Source organism: Palaemon carinicauda, chromosome 45, assembly GCF_036898095.1.
Source record: "Palaemon carinicauda isolate YSFRI2023 chromosome 45, ASM3689809v2, whole genome shotgun sequence".
Lineage (NCBI taxonomy): Eukaryota > Metazoa > Arthropoda > Malacostraca > Decapoda > Palaemonidae > Palaemon > Palaemon carinicauda.
Window position 1 is genome coordinate 28,190,149 of NC_090769.1, and position 22,195 is coordinate 28,212,343.

The 22,195-nt window shown below is 44.8% G+C and overlaps 1 protein-coding gene across 1 annotated transcript in view; it reads right to left on the reverse strand.

Moving 5' to 3' along the window:
• The window catches only part of LOC137634940 (uncharacterized), a 592,943-nt gene that overhangs the window by 561,378 nt on the left and 9,370 nt on the right, over positions 1 to 22,195 (reverse strand). The gene's annotated exons all lie outside the window — the stretch shown is intronic.

The window sequence follows — 22,195 nt, forward strand, 5'->3', positions numbered from 1 at the left end:
GCGCGTCTTTATCCTTTGTTTAGTAGCTGCCCTACTGAGACGGATTTTCCCTTGTGTGAACTTTATCGTTTTTGCATCTTCGCTATGTCGTTACCTTCAGCCTCGCCTTCTTCTGGGAAAGTTGAGTACAAGGTTCCAGTAATTGTTTAATTAAGCTCTGGCCGTAAAGTAAATATTATTTCGCGAAATAATTGATGTTTTGTGGCAGAGCTGTGCCTCTACCGGACCCGCCATTTTATGGCGTCGTTGTTGTTTTGCATGTCTTATTTAGTTAGCCACAACAACTGCTCTCGGCATTATATACTAATCGAATACATTAGTTTATTTAGTCTTCATAGCTAGGAACTTTTATATCGTGTTTTAGACGCTTTTTATCGGTCATCGATTGACCTCATACCAGTCGGCTACTATAGCCCCCAGGCCAGGAGCCTATATACAAGTGTTCATGCATGATTTATCAGTGATCCTAGACTAAGTTATGAAGATAGTGGCATTATTATTTTACAATACTTTTGACTAGTGATGCAAATGTTTTCGCCCTTCAGGGACCATATAGGGGATAGGCTAGTCAGTGATTCTTTCTAGCCTAACCTAACCTTAGGACCCCTATATGCTTCCTTCATCCCCTGCCTTGGCACTCCCTCTATTTAGCCTTGATCCCTTTTCTGAGTAAAGGTGATTTATTGTCTAATAGAGTATTTTATCGCCTCTCAGTCCTCCCTAAAGGAATGAACCCCCTTTAGGATTGCGTCTGAGAGTGAGGTTAGGCTAGCCTACCTCTATGGCTAGGATAGTCTACGACTTTCCTGCGATAGCGATACGTCTTCTTCCTTGCCTAGTTCAGGACTTTTAGCCCTGATCTAGGCCGGGTTAGGAAGGTTTCTCTGTTCCATGCTGAAACTGTACTCTTGCACCGTTTTAGCCGATCAGCCTATTCTTAGGTTAGGGAGTGTCCTCCCTTCCCTTTGTGGCCGCTCTGGTACAGAAACCCTTCCTGGGAAGACCCCTCTCTTCTCCCTCCCCACCTATCTCTTGTATAGCCTAGCCTCATGCTTAGGTTCAGTTTATACTCATCTGTCCCCTGTCCTACAAATCCTCCTTAGGGTGGAAGAGTAGGGCTACCCGAGCTTCCCTGTGCTGTCCGCTCTGGTACATATACCTTCATAGTGTCCTATAAGGTTAGTTACTAGTGTAGCTCTGCATAGGGGAGTCTCCCCCCCCCCTCTTGGGTGTTCCCTAGTCCTCCCTTGGGCTACCTGCTCCCGGTCCCTAGTGACCCCTGCTTATGGATGCTAGAGCCTGTCTCTATCATGGGTACACCCCCTCAGGGAGGGGGAGGGATGTCTGGAACCCTGACGGTACTTCCTGCATCCCTTCCTCCCTCCCCCTGTCTCTCTATCTATCCGGGTGCCGGTCTCTTGCCGCCTCTACTGCCGGCAATACCTGCCTCCCTCTTGGTGACTTCCCTACCCTTGCCGCCAGCCCCCCGTTGTACCGAGGGACTGCCGGCTGCCGCCGGCTACTACCGGCGGCTCTCCTACTCCTATCTATTCGTCCGCTTGCCGGTCGATCTCCGGAGTGCCGGCATATACTGCCGGCAACCCGATACTACCTGTACCATCCTTACCCCAGTCACCAATCCGGCATCCTCCGGCTGCCGGAGCCGCCGCTCCCTGCCGGCGTGCCGCCGTTGTGCCGGCGGCCGCCATCCTGGTATCTAACTGACTTTGAAAATTGTCTGTTCTAGTGCCAGAATCTATGCTGGAGCGAGCTCCGGCGTGCCGGCGGCTTGCCGGATGCCCCGGAGGCGTCAAGAATACTTGCACCCCCTCTCTGTAGCTATCATAAGACTAAGATAGCCCTACCTTGCAAATAGATAAGCTGCTTTGCTTCTAAGATCAGTACCTAGTACTGCTCTATTAGTGATCATGCTGTCTCTTTGCATTCTTCTATTTCCAGCATGCTATGTGCATCTTAGCGCGGCTGGTTGCCAGAAGCAGTTACCCTTAATGAGGCCTTCTGGCTCTTATCTGGGAACCGAATGAATTCGATCCCAACCTTGTCCTTGGCTTTCCATGGAGTTCCATTATAATGGGAATCCTAGGAAACTATATCCAATGATCTCGGTCATTTGGATTATCCCAGGACCAAGCCTATGGTAACCAGCCGGGCGAGATGCATGGAGCGTGTTCTCCTTTACTGTTTCATTCTCTATGCATCACACCTTCCTTAAGTTAAAATTAATGATTAATATTAACTTAATTTAAGAGCCATTCCTATGACTCCCCCATACTCATTTTCTCTTTCTTCCACAGGAGGAGCAGATGAAGTGCGATTTCGCCTACTGTGCTGTGAAACGCTCGCAGTTTTACGGACATACGGCGTGCAGGACTCACGCCCCTTGCTCAGACAAGAAAGGGGATTGGAAGTTCTGGAATCCACTGGAATGTACGGTCTGCCAGGCCTACCTAGTTGAGGCCTTCCATAACCCTCCCTCAGCGGAGGTTAGAGACATTGCTCGTGAGAAACTGCGCAAGTGGGTGCGTGGTTTTCAGAGAAATGCTACTGGACCGTACCTGGCCACCGAAGAACTGAGGTCCCTGTTGTTCCCTAAGGCCTCCCCTGACTCAGTGGTTCCAAAGGAAGCAATCCCCACTGTCCAAATTTCAGTGGAACCTGATGTGGTCATGGCTCAGTCCATGCACGAGTGTCGTTTGGATTCCGAGGATGATGAACGGATCTCTGACGTCTCGGAAGACACGGAGAAGACGCTTATGGCTCAAGGAGCCGAAGAGGACGAAGACAAGGTGGAATACACCGAGTCGGAGATTGGAGCTACTCCCTCGTCCATCCCTCCGCCTACTCCTACACCGACGGAATTGTCCCTTCCGTCTACCTCCTCGACCCCGGATCCTTCCTCTTCTACCCAAGAACTGATCCGACTGATTAGAGCTGTCATGGACGACAGACTGAAGGAGAACCAGGAGTCCATCAGGTCTATGATTGGATCCAGAGACACGAAGAAGATCTCGGTCAAGGATCTCCCAGCTTGCTCTCATGCCAACCCGTGGAGGTATGCAGAGCATATGGTTATTGCGACCGGCAGGATCTTTGTTAGTGACAAGATCGGCACGGTCCCGATGGAAGATGTGGAGTTCTTCCCAAGCTTCGAGGCCTACCCGGACTGTTACGTCCGACTTCGTTCCGAACCTGCCTCGAAGGAGGAGACCGAACCTAAAGAAGAGATAGTGTTCGATCTCGCAAAGGCCCAGGCTATGCTAGCCTCCGCATTTAAGAGCAGGGGCTTTACCTGCTCTAAGCTTCCTGCCTTGAGCAAGAAGCATCCTACTTATGTCGCACCTGACACTGCGATTCTTCCATTTTTGGAAAAGGCCTTAGCTGCATGCCTTAAAGCGGCGGAAGAAGGAAAACCCTGCCCTGCACTGGAGGAGTGCAGACCCTTCTCCATCGTGACACCCCCTGACACTAGGCAATGGAAAGATGTCCAACATACTTTCGTCGTGGGTAGGCTCGATCCTGACGTCGCCGGACGTCAGTTTAATGAAGACCTCCCCAAGCTCAACGATCACCTCCTTCGCCGGGAACAAGACACGAAGGAGAGGCTTGCAGCTTCGCTTTCTCATCAAGTCCAACTTGAAGTAATGGCCTGTGACACAGCAGTACCTGATCACTACATGGTACTAGCCAAATCCCACTTACTCACGGTAATGAAGGACTTGTACCATTTCATAAAGGCTCGTAGAGCCTGTCGTGAATTCGTGTTTGTCGGTGCCACCGTGAAACACGAACCCCGGAGGCTGATTTCCTCCAACATCTGGGGAAAGCACCTGTTTCCTTCTGACCTTGTCAAGGAAATAACTGACAGAGCCGCCACGGAGAATAGGAACCTTCTCCACAAGTGGGGCATGTCCAGAAAAAGGAAAACCTCTCAGGACGATGGACCTCAGCCTAAGAGGAAACCTCAGAAGCCGAAACCCCAGCAACGTCAACAACGACGTCAGTTTCCGGGACCCGCTACCTCCCAAGTGGTTGCCCAACCACAACAGACCTTTCAATTGGTCCCCCAACCGGTGTTGTCACAGTCACCGGTCTTCACCCCTGCCTTTGAGCAGCCATCCACTACCTTTCATGCCAGAGGTAGAGGCTCGTCCAGGGGTGCAAGCAGAGACGCCTCTCGTCGTCCCTCCAGAGGTAGAGGAGGAAAGGGAGCTAGCGGCCGAGGCAACAAGTCCTCGGGACACCAGAAGCAATGAAGTGCTTCCGGTGGGAGGAAGACTCCGCCAATTCCAGGATCGTTGGACCTTCGATCCTTGGGCACACAGCATCATCAAGAACGGTCTAGGCTGGAGTTGGGTGCAACCACCCCCAATCTTCCAGCGGTTCTTTCAACCATCAACCCCCATTCTGGAAGAATATGTTCTAGACCTCTTGAACAAGAAGGTGATAAGGAAGGTAAAGTCCACCAGGTTCCAAGGGAGACTGTTTTGCGTTCCCAAGAAGGACTCAGACAAGCTCAGAGTCATTCTGGACTTATCCCCCCTCAACAAGTTCATAGAGAACAACAAATTCAAGATGCTGACGCTTCAACAAATAAGGACCCTTCTGCCTCAAGGTTCCTACACGGTCTCTATAGACCTGGCGGATGCCTATTGGCACATTCCAATGAACCATCACGCTTCCTCCTACCTAGGATTTCGACTCCAAAGGAAAAGCTACGCCTTCCGGGCCATGCCATTCGGCCTCAATGTGGCCCCTCGGATCTTCACAAAGCTGGCGGATGCCATAGTACAACAGCTCCGCCTAAGAAACGTCCAGGTGATGGCCTACCTCGACGACTGGCTAGTCTGGGCTCCATCGCCCGAAGAGTGTACAAAGTCTTGCGACGAAGTTACCCAGTACCTAGAACACCTGGGATTCAAGATCAACGAGAAGAAATCTCGCCTCTCTCCGGCTCAGAAGTTTCAGTGGCTGGGAATCCACTGGAATCTTCAGTCACACCGCCTTTCCATCCCCCAGAAGAAAAGGAAGGAAATAGCAGGGTCTGTCAAGCGACTACTGAAATCCAAACGCATTTCAAGACGACAGCAGGAACGAGTTCTAGGCTCTCTACAATTCGCCTCAGTGACAAACCCAGTGCTTCGTGCACAGCTAAAGGATGCCGCGGGAGTCTGGAGACGATCGGCATCCATCGCTCGAAGAGACCTCAAGAGACGGCTTCCAAACAGACTTCGACGCCTCCTAAAGCCGTGGTCGGAAGCAATGGCCCTGAAAAGGTCCATTCCTCTCCAACACCCTCCTCCATCACTCAACATCCACACGGATGCCTCACTGGAGGGCTGGGGAGGTCACTCCCACCTGAAACAAGCTCAAGGGACCTGGTCTCCACTATTCAAGACGTTCCACATAAACATCTTGGAGGCCATGGCGGTCCTTCTTACTCTGAAGAAGCTATCCCCGCCGCCCTCGATCCACATCCGTCTAACCCTAGACAACTCGGTGGTAGTTCGTTGTCTCAATCGCCAGGGCTCAAGATCGCCCCAGATAAATCAGGTGCTTCTCCCAATCTTCCGTCTGGCGGAGAAGAAGAAGTGGCACCTGTCTGCAGTTCACCTACAAGGATTCCGCAACGTGACAGCGGATGCTCTATCTCGGACAAACCCGATAGAGTCGGAATGGTCTCTAGACGCAAGATCATTCTCCTTCATCTCTCATCAAGTCCCAGAACTTCAGATAGATCTCTTTGCAACGAGCGACAACAATCAACTTCCTCTGTACGTAGCCCCGTACGAGGACCCCAAAGCAGAAGCGGTGGACGCCATGTCACTGGACTGGAACAGATGGTCGAAGATATACCTGTTCCCTCCCACCAACCTTCTGTTGAAAGTCCTCTCCAAACTGAGAACCTTCAAAGGGACAGCGGCCCTAGTGGCTCCCAAGTGGCCCCGGAGCAACTGGTACCCCCTGGTCCTGGAGCTGCAGCCCAAGCTGATCCCTCTCCCGGGCCCAGTTCTCTCTCAACAAGTACAGAAGTCGACTGTCTTCGCTTCATCATCGAAAATCAAGGACCTTCATCTCATGATTTTCTCTCCCTTGCCGCAAAGAAGAGGTTTGGGATCTCGAAGAAAAGTCTAGACTTCCTAGAGGAATACAAGACCGAATCCACGAGACGGCAATACGAATCATCCTGGAGGAAATGGGTCTCCTTTGTTAAAGCAAAAAATCCTAAAGAAATCACCATTGATTTCTGTATGTCCTTCTTCATTCACCTTCATGGACAAGGATTAGCAGCCAATACGATTTCAACCTGCAAATCGGCTTTGACTAGACCAATTCTATATGCTTTCCAAATTGATCTGTCCAACGACATCTTTAACAAACTGCCGAAAGCATGTGCTCGCCTACGCCCAGCACCCCCTCCGAAACCGATCTCCTGGTCACTAGACAAGGTGCTCCATTTCGCCTCCAACTTGGACAATGATTCATGCCCCCTCAAGGATCTGACTCAGAAAGTTATATTTTTATTTGCTCTCGCCTCGGGAGCTCGAGTCAGCGAAATAGTGGCATTATCAAGAGAAGAGGGACACATCCTGTTTGCTGATTCAGGAGAAGTGACCCTCTCCCCCGATCCGACGTTTCTCGCCAAAAATGAATTACCCACCAAAAGATGGGGCCCTTGGAGAATATGCCCCCTGAAGGAGGATGTCTCTCTATGTCCAGTAGAGAGTCTCAAGGTCTATCTTCGCAGAACTTCAAACTTTGGTGGAGGCCAACTCTTCAAAGGAGAAACATCGGGCAGCGACCTGTCACTGAAACAATTAAGAGCGAAAATCACCTACTTCATTCGCAGAGCGGATCCGAACAGTACACCCGCTGGTCATGATCCTAGAAAAGTGGCATCTTCTCTGAACTTCTTTCAGAGCATGGACTTCGAGAGCCTTAAGAACTTTACGGGCTGGAAGTCCTCGCGAGTTTTCTTTAAACATTATGCGAAACAAGTGCACGAAATCAAACATTTTGTGGTAGCCGCAGGTAGTGTTATGAAACCTGCACCTAACTCTGCGTAGAACAGTGAGTTACTTGGGACTCTAACTCTTCGGGTGCCTATGTTGACCCTCGAGTGATTCATAGTGATGTCTAAAAACACTTAGTGCTTTTATAACTGTTCTTATCCCAGGTGAAATGTCATAGTGTCACACAAGTGCCGCATGCCTTGAGCATGATGTGTTATTTAAAGACTTGCGTTCCTAGAGAACGAGTACCTACTAATCCTGAAATTCCCTTTCAGATTCAAGAGCAAGCCTTTATTTCTATGTACATTATTATTACTGTAAATGAACTTTACTTTTGCTGTAAATTATTTAATTTCTGCATTGTGAAATAAAATTTCTATTTTATTACTTATGCGTCTCTTTCAGCTCCTACTTACTATGAAATACATACTGTCATAGTTTTATTTATTCCTCCTTTCTTATGGTCATGAAGAATTTAAGATGTCTATTCCTAAATTATATTCACCTTGTCTCAGTAAGGTTCCTACACGAATACTTACTTCTGATAATCAGGAGATGAACTCTACACACAGTGCCCAACCACCACTGGCCTACTTCAGAATGTTCCTATACAAATATCAAACATTCTGCTTCATCTCTAAGCTCTTAAAAGCTCTTCTGTCAAGATGAATAGCCCTTCAATACCACTTTGACGTCGGCATAGCCCATGGGAACTTCCTACCAATGGGGGGCAGGATACTTCGTTCCTATGGTTCTTACCTAAGATTACTTTGCTGTTTTGTCAATGCCTAGGCACTTAACTCTGGGGGAAAATCTACCACGATACATTGATTCTCTGGTACTCTTCCATCAGGACGCCATGGCTTGAGCCCAAAAAACGGATTTTGAGCGAAGCGAAAAATCTATTTTTGGGTGAGATAGCCATGGCGTCCTGATGGACCCTCCCTACTACTTCGTTCAGTTTGTTCCCACCCTACACAATTGTATCATGGTGATGGGCAGCAACTGGCGCCAGGATAAAGACGCGCGTGACGTCATTAGAGCAATGGCGTCCGTTTGTTTACGTCTCGAGTATCAGTAGTAGCCACGAGTGAGATTAGCTGTGGAACGGCTCCCAGCTATTCTCAGCCTTACACACCGAAGCGTTAACTCTGTTCGGGGTGGAGATAGCTATGTGGCACGACCAGACATGCGTGTCCCCTGTTGTATTACGATGTCTTAAAGGGAAACCTTTGAGATACTCGCTCCAGAAGTTAGAATTCTGTGATAACCTGTGGTTAAATTCTCTGGGAATATCTTAGTAGTCTTATACCCAAGGAAGCTACCAAACAGGAACCTTCCATCAGGACGCCATGGCTATCTCACCCAAAAATAGATTTTTCGCTTCGCTCAAAATCCGTTATATATATATATATAGATATATATATATATATATATACATAGATATATATATATATATGTATACATATATATATATATATATATGTACATATAGATATATATATATATATATATCTATGTATATATATATATATACATATATATATATATATATATACATATATATATGTACATATATATATATATATATATATACATATATATATATATATATATATACATATATATATGTATATAGATATGTATATATATATATATATATATGTATACATATACATATATATGTGTGTATATATATATATATATATAATATATATATATGTATACATATACATATATATGTGTATATATATATATATATATATAAATATATATATATATATATATATATTTATATATATAAATATGTATACATATGTATATATATATTATATATATACATATATATATATATATTTATATAAATATATATATATATATATATATAAATATGTATATATATATTTATATATATATGTATATATATACATATATATATACATATATATATATATATATATATTACTTATTTATATATATATATATATATATTTACTTTTATATATATATATATGTATATATATATATATATTTATATATATATATATATATATATGTATATATATATATAAATATATATATATATATATATGAAAAATTTTAAGTAATTTTTATTTTTCCTAACATACTTACCGAGAATTACCTCTTCGGAGGGTCCTTGGACCTCTCTCAATCTCGACCAAGATTTCCCGTGCTACCCCCCCCCCCTATCTCGGTCCCGATAGTTCCTACCCCCGCCGCCAGGATAATTCCTGCGGCCCGGATTAGGGCAGGTCACTGCTTTTCCCGGGTCAGGATCTCATTAAGTCCTCCGTTTAGCCCGACTCGGCAATAGAAGAATGGCACTCGGGGACGGAAGGGAGGGCCATTACTCAGAGGTAATTCTCGGTAAGTATGTTAGGAAAAATAAAAATTACTTAAAATTTTTCATTTGTTCCGACACGAATACTTTACCTCGAATTACCTCTTCGGAGACTTACACTTTAGGAGGCGGGAGAGCCATTCTGCCACTTGGTTAGGCACATGGTGCCTGGAGGGCTACGTAATGCGGGGGTACAGAGAGCGGATAGGGGGTAGCAGGGAAAACTTACGCTTATAATTTTAGGGTTACCTCTTGACATTTTCTCTACTGAGTCTTCTCCTGACGAAGTAGGGATGAGACTATTCACTTGTTGGGGACGTCTTCCAGCCTGCCACTACACAGCTTGGAGGGCGGCGATGACTGTCCCAATGGAGAATCCATCCAAAGACTTTCTTGAGTAGTCTTTGAGTTAGTGGGCCGTGAAGGTCGACTGGTGTGACCAAGTGCCGGCCTGCAGGATCTGGCCCACTGCCATATTTCTCTCAAAGGCCAAGGAAGTGCTCAGGCCTCTGATGTCATGGGGACGGGGAGTGCCTGGTACTGCCACCTTGTCTTCTTCATAAGCCCTAGTGATGACTTGTCTCAGCCAGAAGAAAATAGTGTTCTTGGACACTTGCTTCTTATTAACGCCTGAAGAGACGAAGAGGTTCTTGGCACCCGGACGGAGATGGGCCGTCCTTTCCAGGTATTTCCTGATCGTCCTGACCGGGCATAACTTCAGGTCGTCCGTATTGCCTGTCTTGGGGATGGCTGGAAAAGAGAAACCTTCAAACCTCGGGTCCCAGACCGCTGGGTTCTGAGTCTTTGCTACAAAGGAGGGTACGAACTTGAAAGATACCTCCTTCCACCCTTTGGAGTGTGCCACGTCGTAGGAGAGACCGTGGATCTCACCTACCCTCTTAGCCGAAGCTAAGGCTAGCAAGAAGACTGTCTTGAGGGTGAGATCTTTGTCCCCGATATCTCTGAGTGGTTCAAAGGTCGGACGACACAACATTTTCAGGACCTTGGCCAGGTCCCATCTAGGCACTCTCCTGGCTTGGGGAGGGCAGGATTGTTCGAAACTTCTAATCAGCATCCCTATGTGTCTTGAGGTCCCTAGGTCGATGCCTTTCAGGAGAAAGACTTGGCCTAAGGCTGCTCGTACTCCTTTAATAGCCGGGATTGGCATTCCTATTTTATCCCTAAGGTACACTAGAAAATCAGCTATGTCAGGGACCGAGGCTTTGAGAGGTCTTATTTGTTTTGTCGCGCACCATTTCGTAAAGGCGGCCCACTTCGCCTGGTAGACTACGGTAGAGGATTTTCTTAGGTATAGGGACATCCTCTTGGCTGTGGAGGAGGAGTACCCCTCCTTCTTTAAGAGTCGCTCGATAGTCTCCAGGCGTGAAGGCGAAGAGAGAGAGGGTTGTCGTGGAACCTGAGGAAGTGCGGTTGACTCAGTAGATCTGACCTGACGGATAGAGGCCACGGCGGTTGACTCGATAGGTCTTTAGGTCCGCGAACTACTCTCTCTGTCTAGCCACCAGGGCGCTACCAAAGTCATCTGTAGGCTTCGAGCCACCTTTATTCTGCTGAGCCCATGTCTTATCAGCGTGAAAAGGGGGAAAATGTACACATCCAGATTGTCCCACTTGTTCTGAAAAGAGTCTTCTAAGGAAGCTTTCGGGGTCTGGTACAGGGGGGCAATAGACTGGGAGTTGGGTGTTGAGGTTGTTGCAAGGCGGTCAACCACCGGGGCGCCCCATCGTTGAATGATGAGCTTGGCTATTCCTGGGGGAAGGGACCATTTTGTCCCTACTATGTGGCCCATTCTGCTGAGGCCGTCGGCCAGGGCGATTTACTTTCTGGGAAAGAACCTTGCTAACATCCCCCTTGATTCCCTATCACTCAGTCTAGATTCTCTATGGTGAGATCGCCCAACTCCTTCGATACAAGTACCCTGCTTGTTTATGTATGCCATTACCGTGGTGTTGTCGCTCATCCACGCCACGGAGTTCCCCTTTAGCAGACTTGCGAAGTGTAGGCACGCCTTCTGGACTACTTCCAACTCCAGGACATTGTGTGGAGTTGTCTCTCCCCTTCCAACCAGGTCTCTCGTGCCGCTTCGTCGAGGGGAAGGGCTCCCCATCTCTGGTTGGAGGCGTCTGTGAACAGTAGGAACGGCTGACTAATGAGCCTGAGGTGTCATATCTTATTCTCCGAAGGGAAAAATTCTCCTCGAAAAAAAGGTCTAATGTTATTCCCCAGTAGTTCATTCCGGTGGAAGGGGATAGATTTTGCTACTTCGGGTTGATTCAGTTCCCCAGATCCTTGCCAAACTGGAGGAGACTTCTCCCTTGTTCCTCCAAGAGGACCTTTGAGGCGGGAAGAAGCTACCAGCCGTCCAGGTATCTGCTAAGGCGTATGCCTCGTTCGTGGGCCCCCCCTGCGACAGCCGTGGGGACTCTCACGAACACTTTGGGCGTTGTTGACAGACCAAAGAAAAAGGGGTCCTGAATTGCAGGAACTGGGAACCCTATTTCACCCGGAGGAACCTCCGACCCGAGGTGTGGACCGGAATCTGGAAGTATGCGTCCTTGGGGTCGATGGTATTCTACAATCTTTCTCCCTCAAGGACAGCAGGACCGAATTCTGCGTGTCCATTTAGAAGTCCGTCATCTTGACGAACCTGTTGAGAGCTGACAGATCTATAACCAGCCTCCCCCCCCCGGTTGCTTTTTCTGCCAGGAATAGGCGACTGTAGACACCTGGTCCTGGGAGAAGAACTTCTTCCATGGTACCCTTCTCTAGCATGGACAACACCTCCTCTTGAAGGGCGGTCCTCTTTAACGTGTCTTTAGGATCTAGCCATCTATCCGGTTGGCCGGAAAAGGCGTGGGTGGTTCCGTAGGAATGGAAGTCCGTAGCCCTTCTTTAGTAAGGACACTGTCCAAGGTTCCGCTCCTTGAGCCCTCCATGCTTGCCAATGACGCCTGAGTCATCCTCCAACCCGAAGGTTGGGTGGGGATAGGGAGCCTCCCACTCTTCCCTTCTTCTAGAGGGGCGGCCTGACCTGCCTCCCCTAGAGGCGGGGTAACCCGACCTGAAGGAGCTAGAAGGCGCTGGAGCTCCCCTGTGGAGGGGCTGAGGCGTTGCGGACCAGGAGGACGAGGGCTTCTCTCCTCGTAGTGCTGGTAGATGCTTGGGGTGTCGCGGCACTATCCGAGACAGATCTCTTCTAGGGTGGTCTCCTAGGAGTCGTAGGTCTGGGGACGTTAGCCTCCTTCTATTCAAGACCTTCTCCACTATGGTTTCTCGTTCCTTCCGAGGAAACAGAGATTCTCCCCCCAAGGGAAAGCTGCGAATGGGTCGCGTCCTCCTGTCTGGTGCCTACCAAGACACTTACGCCAGAACAGTGTTTCGCTTCCAGAACACCCAGTTAGCTGTTAGTGTGAGAGAATGAAAAGTCACTAACCTAATATATATATATACACACACACACACACACGTCTACAGAATAACCACCCACATAATTAGAATAAAAGGGACATTGATAAACTAAAGAAACCACAAAAAACTAATTATATCAGTTATATCATTCAAAAATCCTATGAATAATTCTCTTCATATCTGAATACATTAAAAAACAACAAACTTTCCTAAATAGGCTACCTGGAATTCGCACGTTATTAATAGGAATGATGACGAATGTTAGCTTAACCAATAATAAAAGGTGCCATTATACGCGAGGCTGAGAGATTCATTCTAATCTCCTTCATTTGCAATCAACATTTGGCACAAGTGGTTTACCAATGGATCATTTGTATATATATATACACTGGTAAAAATTTGCATTAACAAACCCTTTCTACTGTTTTGACGTTGTTAAAGTTTTTAGAATGATTTATTGTTAATTTATCCTCATCACTTATTTATTTCCTTATTTCCTTTCCTCACTGGGCTATTTTTCCCTGTTGAAGCCCTTGGGCTTATAGTATCTGGCTTTTCCAACTAGGGTTGTAGCTTGGATAATAATAATAATAATAATAATAATAATAAAAACGGATATATTAACGTATACGAGTGATATTACGGCAACCAATCCGTAATATATAAGAACAAAGTATGGTAAAATTTACGGTCGCCTATATTTTACTGAAATACGGCTGATAACAGTATAATCTTACGGAGAATTTCCGTTTTTATCCCCGTGGGCTGACCCGACGGAGGGAACCGTTCCTTTTAAGTCCGAGGGCCGAGCCAGCTGTGCTGATTCGGCCAGGCTGCCCGTAAATAAGCCCACTTACACCTGCGGGCGGGCTGGGGGACGCGGACGCGGATCCTCGTGGGCTGACCCGACGGAGGGAACCGTTCCTTTTAAGTCCGAGGGCCGAACCAGCTGCGCCGATTCGGCCAGGCTGCCCGTAAATAAGCCCGCTTACACCTGCGGGCGGGCTGGGGGACGCGGACGCGGATCCCCGTGGGTTGACCCGACGGAGGGAACCGTTCCTTTTAAGTCCGAGGGCCGAGCCAGCTGTGCTGATTCGGCCAGGCTGCCCGTAAATAAGCCCGCTTACACCTGCGGGCGGGCTGGGGGACGCGGATCCTCGTGGGCTGACCCGACGGAGGGAACCGTTCCTTTTAAGTCCGAGGGCCGAACCAGCTGTGCTGATTCGGCCAGGCTGCCCGTAAAGAAGCTCGGTTACACCCGTTGGCGGGGTGAACCGGAGGCTTCGCGGTCTTACGCCTGCCTGAAGAGGCCTTCTCGCATTTCTCCCTGCGAGGGTTATATCTGCGTCTGGAGGATGGCCTTCGTGGTGAGAAAAAACCCTGGGTTGTCGGTCCGGGGGACGCTGCAAGACAGACCTGGGGGGCTCCTTCTCGGCGAGGCCCTCGGCTGCAGAAGAGACTGAAAAATACGCTAAGAGACTGGAGAAGAATTAGAGACATTTTCCCCCACATGGGGTCATCAGAGGAGACGTGGCCTGCTTGCACCAGGACTCCGTCTCCCCACACACTCCCGAAAGTAGTACTTACCTCGAACTACTTCTTAAGAGTTAACTTCTACACAATAAACCAACCTCGTCTCCTACTCTGGATAAGAGAGGGTGGTAGGGAAGCTCAGCCCGGCGGGACGCCCGGCGCTAGTCTTCTTAGGCGAACCCTTCGTCGCCCACTTCCTCTTGGTGCTATACCGCACCCACTCAAATTCTTGGGGAAGGGCAATGGGCACTTCCCCGCACCTGACTTACCTCGTCCCCTACTCTGGGTAGGGGAAGATGGCTGTATAAGAATCTCTATTCGACGAGGCATCGGGAATTAAGTTGGCGAAGAGAGGCTCGTCTTCCTACGAGCCTCTTGGATGTATTCTTCCTTTTAGTGCCGAAGTGCACTCCCTGCACTACGTTCCAGGACCAGTAGTCCTGACACGTGGTTGAAGAGGAACATAAGCTGCCCCTACACGGCAACACCGAGGATAAGGGGAGGAAGAACGATTTCTTGTAAAAAGTTTTCCTTTCAGCTATCAATTCCTTGAAGAAAATCAAGGAATACAGTTCCATAACGCACACAACGCACGACACAAGCACTAAGGAAATGAATTAAACACCGGGTAAGGACACGGTTGAAAAGTGAACGCACAGGAACACTTGGGAGGTACACTGCGAAAAAACACAAGTCCGTACACTGGGAACACGTGGGATCACAACGCGCCAAAGGATCGAGAGTTTAACCGAGAGAGTGAGATGATTCGCATCTCACGACCAAGGACTTAATGAGATCCTGACCCGGGAAAAGCAGTGACCTGCCCTAATCCGGGCCGCAGGAATTATCCTGGCGGCGGGGGTAGGAACTATCGGGAGCGAGATAGGGGGGGGGGTAGCACGGGAAATCTTGGTCGAGATTGAGAGAGGTCCAAGGACCCTCCGAAGAGGTAATTCGAGGTAAAGTATTCGTGTCGGAACAAATATATATATATATATATAAATATATATATATATATATATATATATATATATATATATATATATATGTGTATATATATAAATATATATATCTATATCTATAACTATATCTATATCTATATCTATATCTATATCTATATCTATATAGATATATATATATATATATATATATATATATATATATATATATATATATATATATATATATATATATATATATATATATATATATATATATATTGTGTGTGTGTTTGTATATATAACATTGCAATCCTTACAATATATGATTTACTGATTACACTTTACACAAATCTGTCCCAAACTTCTAAAATCATAGCAAATTTGTCAGTTTGCATTCGAATGGATCGTGATGATCGAATGTCAAATCTTAGGAATTTCATAATTCCTTTGAAACGTGCTCTTGACAATGTCTCTGGGAAAAAGGGAGGCACCCATTTTACTGACCAAAGGTTTTCAACAGATTGTTCTTTTGCAAGAACTCCTCTGGCATATATAATGCCTATAGTAGCATAAATCTATTCAAAAGATATGTTCCAATTCTCATCATTCAATTTCATTCTCGCTTCAGTTTCTCTACACTTTTCTATGTGTTTGATAATGAAGTTATCTATCAATAATGTGAAAGCCTTCAGAACTTGTCCAGGAAAAACTTGAGGTTTGGCAAGGGATGTTGGTCCAGGTATTTCTCGTATTAAGTTATCGGCTGTAATTCTCCCGGCATTGACAAGATCCTGTTCTATAACTTCCCACCGTGTTCCATCCTTGCCAGTCGGAATAGTAGTGGAAGTTGTTTGCACATCTACAATATCTTCTTGTTTGAAAGAGCAACAGTGCTTTACAACGGTTCGTTTTCATAATCACTATCGTCATGATAATCATCATATTCAGATGAACTTTCTTGATTGGGGATATACTCCTTTTCTTCATCTTCAGATATAGGATCTCCTTCTGACTCAGATTCAGATAGATCGACAAATATGTCACAATTTCATCATTAGACAGAGAGCGTTTGTACGATTTATTTATCCTTTAGTACTTCAGGGGAAACTGACTGAAACGGCACCAGACTTACAGGCGCCAGGAAACAAGCTGTCAAACGTTTTGACTGGCGCACCACCATAATTACCATTGTATTGCTCCCTAGCGTTCAAAATGACCGTTCGGTTGTTCTAGGTATTACCTAATATATCTCAAAAGATTATAGCATATTTTAATTTAAACTTATTATCAATATATATCATGAAAAGTTAGGAAAATTCAATGAGTATCAAGTTTGTTGGGGAAGGATTATAATAGCTCCATGCATCCGAAAATCAAAATGCGGTCAAAATGACCGCTTGGTCGTTCTAGTGATAAGGAACTAAATACAAACTTGATAAACAAAGAGATCACTAGTAAGCGACACAATGACCATAGCGAACCCCCGAAAGGGAACAAACAAAAGACCAAACACGATTAAGAATAAAAAACTGTCGTTACCTAGAAATCCCAAACAGACGAATATAATACTCAACTTGGAAGCAGGGATCTCTAAAACATCGGACTTCTTCCAAAAATAACAAAAGCACATGAGCAAAACAAAACACGTCTGACCAACGCAAGTGCTGAAGAGGAATGAGGATGGGGGGTGGGAAGATGTAGGGGTAGAGATGGGGTTATGTTGATGAAGGAGAGGTCTAACTGGTGAGGGATCTATGGTCGTGGTTCAATCACACCCCAGTTTTCTATACCGACACTCATTGAGTGAGCGAGCTAGGTTTATTCCTGGCATTCCATGCATCTCTTTTTCTCTGGTATTTTCAGCAATAATTATGCCTTAGAAATGGTGCTAGAGGAGCATTTCACGGAGCGACACAGGTCGAGCCCAGAATTAGATTTTTCCTTCGTCAAAATCCCTTATACTGTATATAAAGTATATACTCTATATAAATAGAGAAACGTCAACCAAAATCGATTTTATTCTCAGTGAAAAAGTTAAATTAGTTAAAGATGTAACAGTGCTAACAAATTAAAGTCAAGCATCCATAGAATGGTGAGAAGTAAAATTTGTCTAAATCTAAGGAAAGATAAAAACTAATTTTGAAAAAGAAAATAAACACACTTGTAATAAGAGAAAAATCTGATGAGATTAGTTTAGCAATACAAAATAGGGACTCCCAGCTACCTGATGAAATCAAAGCAAGTAAAGAAGAAAAATTGTATTGGAATCTGCACAAGAAATAGGTGGAAAAGTTCCTTAACAAGATCAAGGAAAGCTACTAGAAAACATCAAAAACCTAATAAAGAAAAGATTGGAAAAGAGTAACATCTATTAGATAAAATAGAATTAGCAGAGCTATTCACAATATCCAAACTAAAAACCAATGACATTCATAAATACAATTAGACCAAAACTAAGGAAACACGAAAGGAGGAAGCATCAAACTGATGAAAAGATGACTTGGAATAGGGTACCAACAGATATTTGCTCTTAAGGATGAAAATGGAAAAACTATCAACAAAAGAGATAGGTTGATAAAAATTGTATAGGATTCTATACAATGCTATACAATAGTTATATAAGAAATAACTTTGCCTCTAGAAATAATGGGACACCTGAGCCAGTACCAAATGTAACAGTAGGAGAAGTAAAGAAAGCATTAAAAGGTATGAAAAGAGGCAAGGCAGCAGGAGAAGATGGCCTAACAATTCATTTAATAATAGAGGGAGGAGAATATATTAACAACATATACTAAAAAAATGGATATGGGCTGAACATATAATGAGAACGACATATAATCGATAAATATTATGAATAACAGAATGGGTCCCTAAACATTGTGAAGCTAAGAAAATTTGCGAGTATAGACTGGCATAGAAAGAAACAGAGTGTGGAAGGACAGGTCTGACCCTTTTGCCTGCAGTGGACTAGTTAAAGCTGATGGTGATGATATATTTCAATGACATAACAATATAGCCCACATTATATGTCAACAAATGGAAAAAATATTGTCAAGACCAATAATAGCATAATTTACTTAGATGCTACCTACTCACATAAACTTAAAGTATTACAAATTTAAACTGAGAAAGAAAACAAAATGACAACATTTGTATTTTTCCTAACTATACAAACTCAAACCTTATAAATAGGAGAATGATAACAGTGAAGCTTGAATACAGCAGTTGAAAATTATAACAAATGTCAACAACCAGTGTAGCAGGGAAAGCACCAACCACCGCTGCTCACTGAAAAACCACTGATAATAGCTGGGACTTTCTAGGGTGTTGGTGATAGTAGAAAAATATGAGTAAAGGACTCAGGATTATACAGTATAGTTAGGAAAAACACAAATTACTTCTAAATTTTTCATTTGTTCCTTTACATAGGAGACTAATCCTTAGGCAGGAGGAAGTCCCCGTTCCATCTGGCTCGAAACTTATACCAGGATACTTAAAACTTGTGCATTGGTATGTGGAAAGAGTTAAGGATGATAACACAACGTGCAACGGTGGCTTAACAACAACAGCAGGTCTATGGCCCTAACACCAAGGGTTGCTCTGAATGGAATATCTGTGCAGTAAAATCTGGCAAATATATGTGATGGATTCACCTGAATCAATCTCTATGGCATATATATGCAGTATGATTATGGGTTTGCCTGGTTATGTTGCACTACCCCCTCTTAAGGATAAACTCTCCTATATCTGAGTATAGAATAGCTATACATTGAGTGGGGCTTACCTGCATCTAGATCAAGTACAGCTGGCAAGGATTTTGAAGCCAAGACAAAGGCAAAGGTAAATTTTCTTCTATCGATCCCTTCTGGGGTATGACAATTACAAACTAACAAAAATATATATACTGTACATAAAAATACCTTGGAGAGGGGAAGCCCAGTCATTCTTTACTTTCATCCCATACTTATACGGAACCTTTGCCTTCGATCTGATGCTTATGTTACTGTAAGAAGAGCCAGGGTAGCTATACTACCTGGTGAGCAGCTCTGCCAAGCCCTAAGGCAAAAGCAACTGAGATCTGTGGGTCACACCACACAGATAATGGACAGTAAAAGTCATCTGATGTTTCTACATCCCTGCTTGTAATACCTCCATTACAGAGAAATTCTACGTGATTCTTCCTAAGGAAGAGGGAGAGGGGGACAAGTGTCCAATCAATGACATCCCTCAGCCAGGAAGAAATTGTGTCCTTCGTTACTCTTTTCTTCACCCTTTCTGCGCTGATGAAGAAAATGTTGGAGGTGAGGTCTAATGGTGTGTGTAGGCTTGGGTTAGCACCTCAGCGCACTCACAGGACACACTAACAACTGATCAGGATCATCGGTTACTTCTCTAAGGCTCGAATTGAAGACTGAAGGATTCTGTGTCTTGGCAATAAACTCAGGGACAAAGGAGAACAAGACCTGCCTCCAAGCCCTTGAATGTGAAATGTTAAAATAGAGACCATGCATCTCACTGACTCATTTAGTAGAGGCCAAAGCAAGAAGGAAAACTGTTTAAGGGGTAAGGTCCCTATCTGAGGCCAGACAACAGTTCACAAGGTGACCCATTCGGGGAACGCAGCAACTTCACAACATTCCAGGGGGGAGGACTCACTTCAACTGGAGGGTAGGTCTGTTCAAAGCTCTGTACGAGCATAGAAAGCTCCACCGTAGAAAAGATATTTACATGTACTCCCTTTAGTCTAAAGATGCGTCTTACCCAGACACGCTTCGACCAGATGAGTTTCTCCATCATGCTCCTCTCCCAGGCGTGCTTCAACCTAATGCGCTTCAACCAGACATGACTCGTCAAGTGATGCTTTCAGAAGAAATACACCTTTGCATGTCTTGCCCAAATGAGCTGCCAGTAGACAAGTTTCACCTTCACGTGCCTCAATCAAACACTATTCCCCATCACACACATACGCTTCGGCTGTACACACAATATGCACCTCCTCAGAACACGCTCTTTGCCTGAGCGCTCTTTGGCTGAACATGCCAAATGCATATTACCTGAATGCGTCAGAAGCGCTTCATCTGAACACACTTCACCTTAACAGAGAGGTCCACGAATCAGTTAAAAGAAAATCAAAGGCATTCAAAGACTGGAAAGTAAGACAGGCAAAAGTAAGTAAGACACAGGGAGCAGAGGAACGGTACAGAGAAGAGGATAAAGATTCTAGGAGGAAAGTTGGTATAGCTATTGGATGAGTAGTAGAGCAGTTAAATGAAAGGCTAGGAACAAAAGAAGGAGAAAAGGATATCTACAAGATTTCAAATTTGAGGAAACGGAAAACACAGGATTTGGGGCAACTGGTAGTCATCAGGGATAGAGATGGAAATATATTGCATACGGATGATGGCATTAAGAGAAGATGGGGAAAATATTGTGAGCAATTATTAAATACTGAAAATGAGAAAGAGGAGCTGGGAGAAGGACAAAAAGTGGAGGGGCCAGTGTCGGAGATACAGAGTACGGAAGTGAAGCGGGCATCGAGTAGAATGAAGAATGGTAAAGCACCAGGCCCACTAGTTTCAAACTGAAATGGTCAAGATACTAGCTACAGAGGGGGAAGACTGGATTTAGGGTAAAGGAAATAATACCTAAAGATTGGGAGGAGAGTCTAATAGTATCTATTTTTAAGCAGAAATGTGACATCATGGAATGCAGTAACTACATGGGAATTAAATTAACAGAGCATGGTTTGAAAGTGTTAGAGAGGGTACTAGATGAGAGATTGAGAGAGACTGTAAAGACTGGGAAACAGCAGTATGGATTCATGAGGGAGAGAGGGACTGTGGATGCCACCTTTATAGTAAGGCAGTTGCAGGAAAAGAGACTAGAGGGAACCCAAAAGCTCTTCTATGCTTTTGTAGATTTCAAGAAGGCTGATGACAGAATACCAAGAGAAGTATGTATTGGTACTTGAGGATGAGGAAAGTCACAGAGAAGTTGGTTAGAATAGTAGAGATGATTTACATAAGAACAAGGACAAAAGTTTAACAGCTGTTAGAGAAACAGAAACCTTTGAAGTTAGTGTTGGATTACATCAGGGGTCAGCATTAAGCCAGTTTTTATTTGAGTTGGTCTTGGATGTGTTAAGTGAAGAGATCAGAAATGAAGAGTTGTGGGAGTTGCGATATTCAGATGATTTGTTGACTATTGTTGAAAATTAAGAAGAATTACAGAGGGATGGTAGAGTGGCAAGAGACTTTGGAAGAGGGGGATTTGAAGGTGAATGTGGATAAGACAGAAGCCATGGTTAACAGTAAAGGTAGGGACAGGATAGACATACATGAAAGTAGAGGAGCAGTTATAAAACATGTAGAACAACTTAGATACTTGGGATCTTCTATAAATCAGGAGGGAGGATGTGAGGCTGAAGTTGAGAATAGGATAAAAACAGCATGGGGAAAGTGGAGGGAGGTAGCAGGACTGGTATGTGATAGGAAAATACCAATCAAGGTAAATTCAAGATCTATAGCACAGTAATAAGACCAGTGTTAATGTATGGATCAGAAATTTGGGCTTTAAAATGAAAAAAGGAAGCAAAGCTTGAGAGAACAGATATGAAACTGCTAAGTTGGATTATGGGAATATCACTGTTTGAAAGATTGGAAAATGATGAAATAAGAAGAATGGCAGGTGTATTAAAGATTACTGAGATGATAAGAGTGTCACGACTGAGATGGTGTGGGCATGTCTTAAGGACGGATGGTAGGGAGTGAGTGAGAAGGGCTTATGAGGAACCTGTAAGGGAAAGAAGACCACGAGGGAGGCAGAGAATTAGATAACAAGATAAGGTGAAGGATGATATGGAGAGAAGAGGTTTGGTGGAAGAGGATGCCTTTGATATA